The sequence below is a fragment of the Sus scrofa genome, chromosome 2 (assembly GCF_054392235.1).
Source record: "Sus scrofa isolate SSC_HxYL_T2T_F1_AM1 chromosome 2, Sscrofa_HxYL_maternal_Yorkshire_Landrace_v2.0, whole genome shotgun sequence".
Taxonomy (NCBI): domain Eukaryota; kingdom Metazoa; phylum Chordata; class Mammalia; order Artiodactyla; family Suidae; genus Sus; species Sus scrofa.
The window spans coordinates 101,538,055-101,548,708 of record NC_139384.1 but is presented as its reverse complement, the minus strand read 5'-3'; the positions used below and the strand labels follow the sequence as shown (position 1 = coordinate 101,548,708).

Here is a 10,654-nt window from a genome sequence, read left to right as displayed (position 1 = left end):
CTTTACTCACCATGGTGGTTTACGTTCAAGGTAGATATCTTTGTTCATTACTGTCCTGGTAAGAATTCTCACAAGTTCATTTTGCTGAGAGAAAGAAATAATTTCTTTAACTCCTCTGAAGAAGTCATAATAGGCTTTCAGATCTATAATGGCTTGTCAGAAGAAACAGATTACTGATAATCTAGTATCTAAGAGTGCAATGACAGAAAGAAGTTAGTAAAGACTTTAAAAATGGGAGCTGCCCAAAGATGTAGAGTAATGAGCTCCTTATAACTAAACATATTACAGTCAAAGATAAATGGCCATCAGGCATGGATGCTACACCGTATATTCTCACACCAGTTGGGAGGTTGTGTTAGATATCTACTCAGTTTACTTCACACGATCTGACAAAATTTCCAAATTTCTTGCCATTTGCACCTTCCGGACAAGCTGAGTCAACCTTAAAAGGCAATGTTCAAAGTTTTGTATAATATTCAGATGGGCTCTAGCTAGGATAGAATGTAAAATGGCTACTGAACAATGGCCTTTATTAATGTAATCAAAAATTATGTTAGATTTTTTCATAGCCAAACTATATTGCCAATTCATAGTGAATTTGTGATAAATTAAAATCCCCAGAGTTTTACTGCTGTGAATTCAAAGAACCCAGCCTCCTTTATCCTGTTCTTGCATAATTGATTTTTAAATCCTGGATGTGTTTATATTTATTGCTGATGAAGTCTGTATTATTGATTCTAATGTCAAGACAATTTTTCATCTCTTATTAGCTTATTGCCTTAAATATTTCTCCCAGCTTTGTAGCATTTCAAACTGTATCAAACACATTTTCTACATCTTACAAATTGCTGACAGAAGTTGAAAAAAAACCGAATCTAGTGACACTGATGGAGCCTTCCCAGATGAAATTTTTTTGTCACTCTTCTCCATAAAGGAAATTCTCTAAAGAACCTACAGTTTTTAAGGAAATGTTTATACTTTAATTACTGAAAATAACTGTTTATCCATCTTTGAAAAGGACACAAAACATAGTAAAATAGGATTGACGTGAGGATTTCCTACGAGTCTTTTTTAAGTTATCTCATACTGAAAAATACAGGAACTTGGATAGGGACCTCCAACGCACACTGGGTTAATCAATAACCTTTGGTTTTGCAAAAAAAAAAATCTGTGACTATTAAGAGTGAATTGAAATATATTAGAAATGGCATTACCGGGTGATGGCTAGGCTACAAACCACAGGTTACCGTCTCCGGCTTCCCCAGGCACGCGGCTTGCCTTTTGGTGCCTTTGAAATCCCTTCACATCTGGCTGGTGCTGAATGAATCTACTGTCAAACCATGGCTGCCGTGGTACCTGGTTTCTTACGAATTAATTACATGTTCAGAACAGAGGACTCGGGGTGTCTGGGGACTTGTGGCAGAGTTCACACAGCCTCTGTTAAACAAAGGAGGCTCTGTCTTTCCTTATGCTCCTGCTCTTAACGAGGAAGTGAGCTTGATCATGGGCCACATTAGAGATCCCTTATTTAACAGAGCCAGTGGTGATTGGATCAACGTTTTTCTAAATAGCACCTTGTGTGTTAGCCATAAGGGAGGCTAGCTTTGTTCTATTTTGGCTTTCAAATATGGCTCTTATCACTGACTAGCCTCAGAGAAAGGAAAACAGCACAACTGGTTTCCCGGGAGGTGTGCCTGTGTGAAACATGTATGCATGTGCGTGCGCATGCACACACGAAGGTGTGCATGGTTAATCACCAAAAGTGCGAGAAAGGCAGAGGTTCTCACAGGACAGAAGAGCTGGAGGCAAACTAACCAGTATCAGAAGGTAAGAACTGTATTTGCCAGCTATTTTTAACCCCTGGCCAGGAATTTATATTTGAAATCCTGGAGGGGGCTTGTGCAGCCTGAAGGGACAACGCTTGCCGACCATAGAATGCTGTCCTCACAGCACATCTCAGAGGCTGCAACACAGAACCCGAATCCCAGAAACTTAGGATTTTCAAAATGATTCACTCATATTTTAAGAAGTTCTTGAGTAACAACAGTGCTTTGGTCAAGTCTCTAGGGAGTGGGATGAACTGGGAATCTGGGGTTAGTAGATGCAAACTATTGCATTTGGAGTGGATAAGCAATGAGATCCTGCTGTACAGCATAGGGAACTACATCTAATCACTTGTGATCGAACATGATGGAGGATAATTTGAGAAAAATTATATATTTATATATATATGACTGGGCCGCTTTGCTGTACGGCAGAAATTGACAGAACACTGTAAATCAACTATAATAGAAAAAAAATCTTAAAAAATAAAATAAAAATAAAATCAATCTATAGGAACAAAACGACAAAAGAAAGTCAACATGAATGGATGCTGGGGCTGGATCTGGGACTTGAAATCTAGAGAGTGTTCCTTTTCCATTGTTGAAAGGCTGGACGGTACTCCCTGATCATCTAGGCCCATGTGTGTGCTGTGTGGGATGATAACAAGCATGAAGGAGAAGAGGACATGAGAGAGATGGCCAAGCAGGTGCACATAACAAGTAGGAATTAATACACCAACTACAGCCAGCTGGCTAACTGAGGATGACATTCTGAAGGCACTCAAGACTCACCAATAGCACTTCAATTCCCAAGACTGGATGAGAGAACTTTCCCTGCTCCCCACTCCTCAGCTGTCAAAAACTCTCTCCAAAGAAGAAAAATCTCCAGAGGCAAAGAATGAATGGGATGAAAGAGAGGGGGTGTGTAAAATGCTGGAGGGAAATCTTGAGTATTAAAGTTTCTTTCTTTGGCAAACCTAATTATGCCGACTGAGTTCTTTCTACAAGTTAGTTAACTTGTATGCATTTTACTCAGGTACTATGAATCAAGACAGTGGGAGGGAGAAAATTTACCCAGGTTCTGCTGCTCTTTCTAGACTCTTCTTTGGTGCTGAAATTAATGACCAAACAAAAGCCTCCGATTTCTCAAAGACTTTCCATAAATTCTCATAGCCACATGTTAGTGAGAAAATCAACAAGCAGTAATAAAAAGGAAGCTCATGGGTGGGTTTGTTTTCTGATTGGCTTTGTATGTGATGTTATGTTAGTTGTACAGCTAAGCTGTGTCGACACATGAGGAGACGGCCAAGGGACAGAAGTGATGAATTAAAAGGCTTTTCCATTACCAGGGTCTAGAATTCAAAATTGACTTGGGAGTAGGACGAATCTAAGCAACTCGGAAAAACAAAGAAAAGCAATTTCAAAAAAAAGTGGGAGGAGTAGCTCTTACACATAATTATTGCTTTTTAATTTTGAATTGTTTCCAGGTCACTTCCGCTGCCAAGAACCACTGCTTAGTGCCCATTTCCCTTGGGGGCATGTGATTTCAATCACCTAATCTGTTGAGATTTCTCAAATACCAGCAGGATCCTTGAAAGCAGTTTTGGATCACACCCTAAAATCTACAGAATCTGGCATTTTCTTTTCAATTGCAAAGTAAACTGAATTACAAGGAATTGGGAAAGGGGACAGGTAAAGGTCCAGGGAGTGGTACAATTTGTAAAATGGAATACATTCTTTCTCTTTATAAGGACAAAAGTGGCATTTCTATATTGAAGTGGGAACTTAAAATACAACAAAAAGAAAAATGTTTCTGATTTTTTTTTAGAGTTCATCAAATTATAAGCTAATTATTCAGAAAAATAAAGCCATAAGATATGTTACATTGTATTAGCAAAGCCAGAAGTTAATGGCAAAGTTTCTGGCTGTTTCGGTCCCACGTGAGGCTGGAAATGTACGTTGGATTTTAGCCTGAATTACTCTCTTCTTTTGGCTCCATAGGGAGGAAAACTATTTGGCATCTGTTCCAATTCAGCACTGGAAACTACATTTTCAAATACCGTTTGTGTAATGTTCATGCACTTGCTACTGTGAAAAACAACTTTTAGAAGATATGGTCCTTTATTTTATGAATTTTACTGTGGTGTATTATAACAATAATAATGTTGGGATTTTAGGGCATCAATATCTAGCATCCTTCCCTTTGCTCTCTGAATTCTGAAACAGAATTGAGAGGCAGAACCAAGAGTCAGACAGATGGAGATCAAAGTACTACTTTCACTACTGATAAACCGGACAAAGTGACTTTTGATCTGCAGCCAAAGTGGCTTGTGATTTTATATTCCAGCATTCAACAGACACCTCCAAAATTTCTGACAAAGCTGGGCACCTGCAATTCTCCTGTATGGTAGAGGCTCCAGAGAGCCTGAGAGAACACAGGTGGTCTGATGAGCTAGCCCAGAAGCTCTGAGCCCCCTGTGCTCAGGCTCTCCTTCTCCTCTGGACAGTGAGGGAGGTGTACAGGGGAGGCCAGAGGTGTTAACTCCACAGGATGGAGGAAAGGAGATCTCACAACAGGAATGATAATCTTTTTTTCTATAGAGATTTCATATTCCTATTTTTCATCAGTTTGCAGAGGGAAGAAGACCTTCCCAGCTGAAAAAGACTGATTTTTGAGAGGAAAACATAAATGGCACTTTGTGGATATAAAATAGATTTACCTTTTTTTTCATGGCCTAAATGTATGACATCTTCATCTCACTAATTTGTTTTGCTAAGAAAACATATGCCCTGAATATATTCCCTTTGTGGCTCTCATTGTCTAAAAATTAATGAAAATGATGTTTAATTTTATTTTTAGAAGTTGATAACATTTGAGCATAGATTGCAAAAGGAATAGATCATGTCTAATTCATAAAGAAGGCAGTTTGTCATATTCCTGATTTTTCTTCTTTTTCTTCTTTTTTTTTTTTTTTTTGTCTTTTTAGGGCTGCACCTGTGGCATATGGAGGTTCCCAGGCTGGTGGTTGAATTGAATCTGTAACCTCTGGCCTATGCCATAGACACAGCAACACCAGATCTGAGCCACGTCTGTGACTTAAACCACAGCTCACAGAAACGCCAGATCCTTAACCCACTGAATGAGGCCAGGGATCAAACCTGCCTCCTGATGGATGTTAGTCAGATTCATTTCCACGAGCCATGACAGAAACTCCAATGATCTTTCTTCTTAAATTCAGAAGCCTCATTTTTTTCTTCTTCCCATCCAAAGCATAAAGAACCTAGAATACGAAAGGATTCTTTTTCCTAGAACTGGGATTCAAATGCTTGGCTGCCAGTACAAAGAACAAATAAGGACTAGTAAGAGGGCTAGTCCTGCCAATAGAAGTCATCTGTCATCATAGGAAGGGCTATAACAGGAGGGGGACAATGCAGCCATCATGGGAAAAGCCAGCAGAGCCAAGAAATGGATATAAGAGGGTCCCTGCAATACCACCTGCATTTTCAGTTCTAGCAATGAACTAAGACAGCTATCTCCTTGACTTTCTAGTTTTGTGAGCCAATAGAGGACCTCTAGGTGAGTAAGAATTATTTTCTGTCACTTGCAACCCAGGAAGTCCTAGGAAATGCAAGGCTTTTCCCCACCACATATCTAAGATTAGTTTTTAAAGTGTAACAAGATTTAGGTAAAGGTTCCAGGTTAATGGGAGAGAATCACAACACAAACGCAAAACTGACTCTCTATCAGTTAGACTGATTATGATCAAAATAGCTACCTCCACAGGAGAAGGAATAGTGTACTGGTCCAGGATGATACTTCCTCTACTTGGAAAGTCCTTCTCTAAAGAAAACAAAGGCTATAGAAATGCAACTTTACCAATAGAATATATCAGTTGTTTCCACACCCAGCTAATCACTCAAAAAAAATTTTTTTTTTAACACTATTTCCTGGGTCCTACCCTAGACCTGCGAATGAGAACTTTTGGATTGAGGCTTGGAGATCTGAAAATGCCTGAAGTTTACCACATGTTTCAGGTTCTATATTTGGGGCCTTTTTCTTCTATAAGCCATTATGGTAAAAAGGAAGTTTCTCCTACACATGGCCTAAGAGTGGGAGCTCTGAGAGCAGAAGACCTGTTTTTTCCTTTAATGTCTTGTCCCATCATTGCCTCTTTCTTATGAAGTTGGAGAAGTTGGACTGAGACATTTCCAAAATCTTTCCCAATGTACACTTATACTTTCTGTTGGAATAAGCTAGTATTTTGTCTTACATTTTAAATAGTAACTATATGTTATGCAAAAAAAAGAAAAAAAGAAAGAAAGAAAAAAAGAAAGAAAGAAAGAAAGAAAGAAAGAAAGAAAGAAAGAAAGAAAGAAAGAAAGAAAGAAAGAAAGAAAGAAAGAAAGAAAGAAAGAAAGAAAGAAAGAAAAAAAAAAGACTATAGGGTCAAAACAAGATTAGGTAAGGACTGGAAGCCAACTCACCTGAGCTAGTCTTACAGGACTGAGAAAACTACCAGTCCCAGAACAAAGGGTGGGGAAGAGTGTAGCATGTTTTTAAGTGATCTCAGCTGAAATGTAGAGTGTGGACGATAGAGATGAGAAACTAGGAAGCCAAAAAGACAATTAAATTCAATACAAAAGAAAATCCTCTGACATTTATAAAGACTTGGTATGGATTCAATAATACTTCTTACTAACATCCCAAGAAAATACCTAAGAATTTCTATGATTTTAGCTTTCTGCATCTCCAAAACCACTTTAGTTTTCTACATCTCCAAAATGCACAATGTTAATACACAAAAACAAAGAAGATACTATTGGCTAAATATAATATTAATCATAGAAGACAAAAGTATCTTTTGAATCAAGACTCACTCAAGTGAAACAATGTTGTCACCAATAAGACATTCTTAAAGCTACAAGATAAGAAGAGTGATCCTTTTCTATCCAAAATGCTGATGGATTGGAGACATATTGTTTGGCCAACACGGTATGAATATGCAATAATACAACACACATAGCATGCAGTTACTTTAAGTACATTTTGGACAAAAGCCAAAAATTACCCTCAAGCCCATTTTTAACCCTATTTTAAAAATAAAAATAAATGATGGACTGAGTTTAACTTTCAGATGACACAAATTATATTTTTCATGGGTTTATTGGTGTCATAGAGTAACAGAAGTCAGGATGCATGGTTAAAGTAGAAACTTGGATGAATTAGAAGTTGAAAGCAGGAACCTTATCAGTATTCATAATCAAGGAATAGATCTATGTATATTTTGTTTTTTTTTTTTTTTTAGATTCCACATATAAGTGATATGATAGTTGTCTCTCTCTGGCTTATTTCACTTAGTATGATCACCAAAATGTAAGGGGGAGAAATAGATAAATTAGGAATTTAGGATTGACATATATATACTTCTATATATAAAATAGATAACCAACAAAAATAGGTAACAACCCTCCTTTATAGCACAGAGAAGTATACTCAATATCTTATAATAACCTATAAGGGAGAAAAATCTGAAAAAGAATGTGTATATAACTAAGTCACTGTGCTATACACCTGAAACTAACACGATATTGTAAAGCAACTATACTTCAATTTATTTATTTATTTAAATTTTTCATTGTTATTTCCCCAATACAATTTTTTTTCTACTATATAGCATGGTGACCCAGTTATGCATACATGCATACAATTTTTTTCCTCCAATTATCATGCTCCATCATAAGTGAGTACACATAGCTCCAAGTGCTGCACAGCAGGATCTCATTGCTAATCCATTCCAAAGGCAATAGACTGCATCCATTAACCCCAAGCTCCCAATCCATCCCCCTCACTCCCCCTTCCCCCTGGGCAACCACAAGTCTATTCTCCAAGTCCATTATTTTCTTTTCTGTGGAAAGGTTCCTTTGTGCTGTATATTAGATTCCAGATATAAATGATATGATATTTGTCTCTTTCTGACTTAACTTCACTCAGTATGAGAGTCTCTAGTTCCATCCATGTTGCTGCAAATGACATTGTTTTGTTCTTTTTTGTGGCTGACTAGTATTCCATTGTGGATATATACCACATCTTCCTAAGCCAATCCTCTGTTAATGGACAATCAGGTTGTTTCCATGTCTTGGCTATTGTGAATAGAGCTACAATGAACATGCAGGTGCATGTGTCTTTTTTAAGGAAAGTTTTGCCTGGATATATGCCCAGGTGGGGTTGCTGGGTCATGTGGTAGTTCTACATATAGTTTTCTAAGGTATCTCCATACAGTTCTCCATAGTGGTTGTACCAGCTTACATTCCCACCAACAGTGCAGGAGGGTTCCCTTTTCTCCATACCCTCTTTAGCACTTGTTATTTGTGGATTTATTCATGATGGCCATTCTGTCTGGTGTGAGGTGGTATCTTGTGGTAGTTTTGATGTGCATTTCTCTAATTATCAGGGATGTTGAGCATTTTTTCATGTGCTTGTTGGCCATCTCTATATCTTCCTTGGAGAAATGTCTATTCAGGACTTTTGTCCATTTTTCAATTGGGTTGTTGGCTTTTTTACTGTTTAGTTGTATATGTTGCTTGTATATTCTAGAGATTAAGCCCTTGTCCATTGCATCATTTGAAACTATTTTCTCCCATTCTGTAAATTGTCTTTTTGATTTCCTTTGCTGTGCAAAAGCTTGTCAGTTTGATTAGGTCCCATTGGTTTATTTTTGCTTTTATTTCTATTGCTTTGGGAGACTGACCTGAGAAAACATTCATAAGGTTGATGTCAGAGAATATTTTGCCTATGTTCTCTTCTAGGAATTTGATAGTGTCATGTCTTATGTTTAAGTCTTTCAGCCATTTTGAGTTTATTTTTGTGCATGGTGTGAGGGTGTGTACCAGTTTCATTGATTTGCATGCAGCTGTCCAGGTTTCCCAGCCATACTTACTGAAAAGACTGTCTTTTTCCCATTTTATGTTCTTGCCTCCTTTGTCAAAGATTAAATGACCATAGGTTTCTGGGTTCATTTCTGGGTTCTCTATTCTGTTCCATTGGTCTGTATGTCTGTTTTGGTACCAGTACCACACTGTCTTGATGACTATGGCTTTGTAATACTGCCTGAAGTCTGGGAGAGTGATGCCTGCTGCTTGGTTTTTGTTCCTAAGAATTTCTTTGGCAATTCTAGGTCTTTTGTGGTTCCATATAAATTTAATAAAAGAATGTTTTTGTGTGTGTACATATGCGAACAGGCACACATGCAAATTTATGTCACAACAATCTCATCTTTCTGGGAATGCTGTTGTTCTATTTTAAATCACTAGAAAATTTCTTGAGGGCTAGCCAGACAACCAAATAGGAAGGTTTTTGGAATATTTAAGGTAGGTTAGAGTGGATACTCTTGCATCATAAATATAGTGCTTCATAAAGTGTTAACTTGGCTAGGCTGAAATACACTGCTGAGAATTGCCTTTTCTGTCCATTTTCCTTTAGGGTGGACTGCATGAGAGATTCTGAGATGGGGTTTGGAGACTGCAAATGCTCCCCCTTCCCTGGAACTTCTTCAGTTTTTCTAATTCTTGGGAGAGGTTTTTATGTTTAGTTTCATGGCAAATGGCCCCCAGTTTGTGAGACACACACCAAGGTCAGAGACAATGAGAAATGACATGTGTGTCCTCAGTGTCCTCATATAGTCCAGCTTATACTTGTGACGTCCACCTTGTTCTTGCTTTTCTCCATTTCCCTTCCTGTTGCCTGCCCTTCAGAGCCAAGCTCCAGCATCATATGCAAAAACAATGGAATCAGCTTTCATAATTATGTAGGATCAGACTGCTCTAAAAACCTATACTAATATCTATGTCATTGATATCTATAACTATAGATGTTATGGCTATATAGATAGATAATCCCTATCTATCTAATCTATCAATCAATCAATCTATCATCTAGCTCTCTTTCTATCTCATCTACCAACCAATATACCCTGTGGTTCTACTTCTCTGATTGAACCCTGACTGATAAAAATAACTACAGGACTTTCATAATCTCCTTGGTCAAGCTCTTTTAAGCCTGACTTGTCTTAAAAACACACACACACACACACACACACACACACACACACACACACAACTTTGTTATCGTCATCTTTTGAGAACGTTTTTAGTGGGGATAAAGACCTAGAGAACTTGTACACTTCATGTACTTTCTTACCTTATTGAAAGAGAAATGGGGAAGTTCTATTTCATTGTGCTAGCTTTAATATATGTAACTCCCATAAAAACCATAATTTCAAAAAGTACTAAACTGAATATTCTTTGACCCAATAATAAATCTATCGTACATGAAAAAACAAACACTGCTCTCCCTTCCATATAGACATATGTCTACCCATATATTCAATCTTATAAAGCAACTAGTTAGATCAATTGTGGGACATTCATACTGTAATTTATTAGCAATTACTAAAAAGAATATTTGCAAAGCAATATCTATGTTGTGGTCCTTTGCTTGTAAAAAATAATAGAGGAAAAGACCTGTGCGAGATAGTGTTGTATATATTCGCAAAGAGCATAGGAAAAGGTGAATATGATTTCATCACACTGGACTAATAACATGGTTTACTGGAATGGAGTAGGTTTGGCAGAAAAGGAAGACATTAACATTTTCTTTATACAGCACCTCTGTATTGTTTCAATTATTAGAAAAAAACCTGCATTATTTTTATTTTTTTCCCATCCTCCCCACAGTCTACAAATTAACTTCAGAAAAGCACAATAATTTTGCTGTGGTTTTGTTCTTTCAATAGAGGATGGAAAGAAAACATCATATGTGACTGCTCCCATGC

At 37.5% G+C, this 10,654-nt stretch overlaps 1 long non-coding RNA gene across 1 annotated transcript in view; it reads right to left on the bottom strand.

Annotated features, from left to right (window-relative positions):
- The window catches only part of LOC110259417 (uncharacterized), a 248,415-nt gene that overhangs the window by 2,045 nt on the left and 235,716 nt on the right, over positions 1-10,654 (bottom strand). The window contains exon 3 of the long non-coding RNA XR_002341803.2: positions 11-84. This is a non-coding gene — a long non-coding RNA (uncharacterized LOC110259417). The remainder of the gene's footprint in view (positions 1-10; positions 85-10,654) is intronic.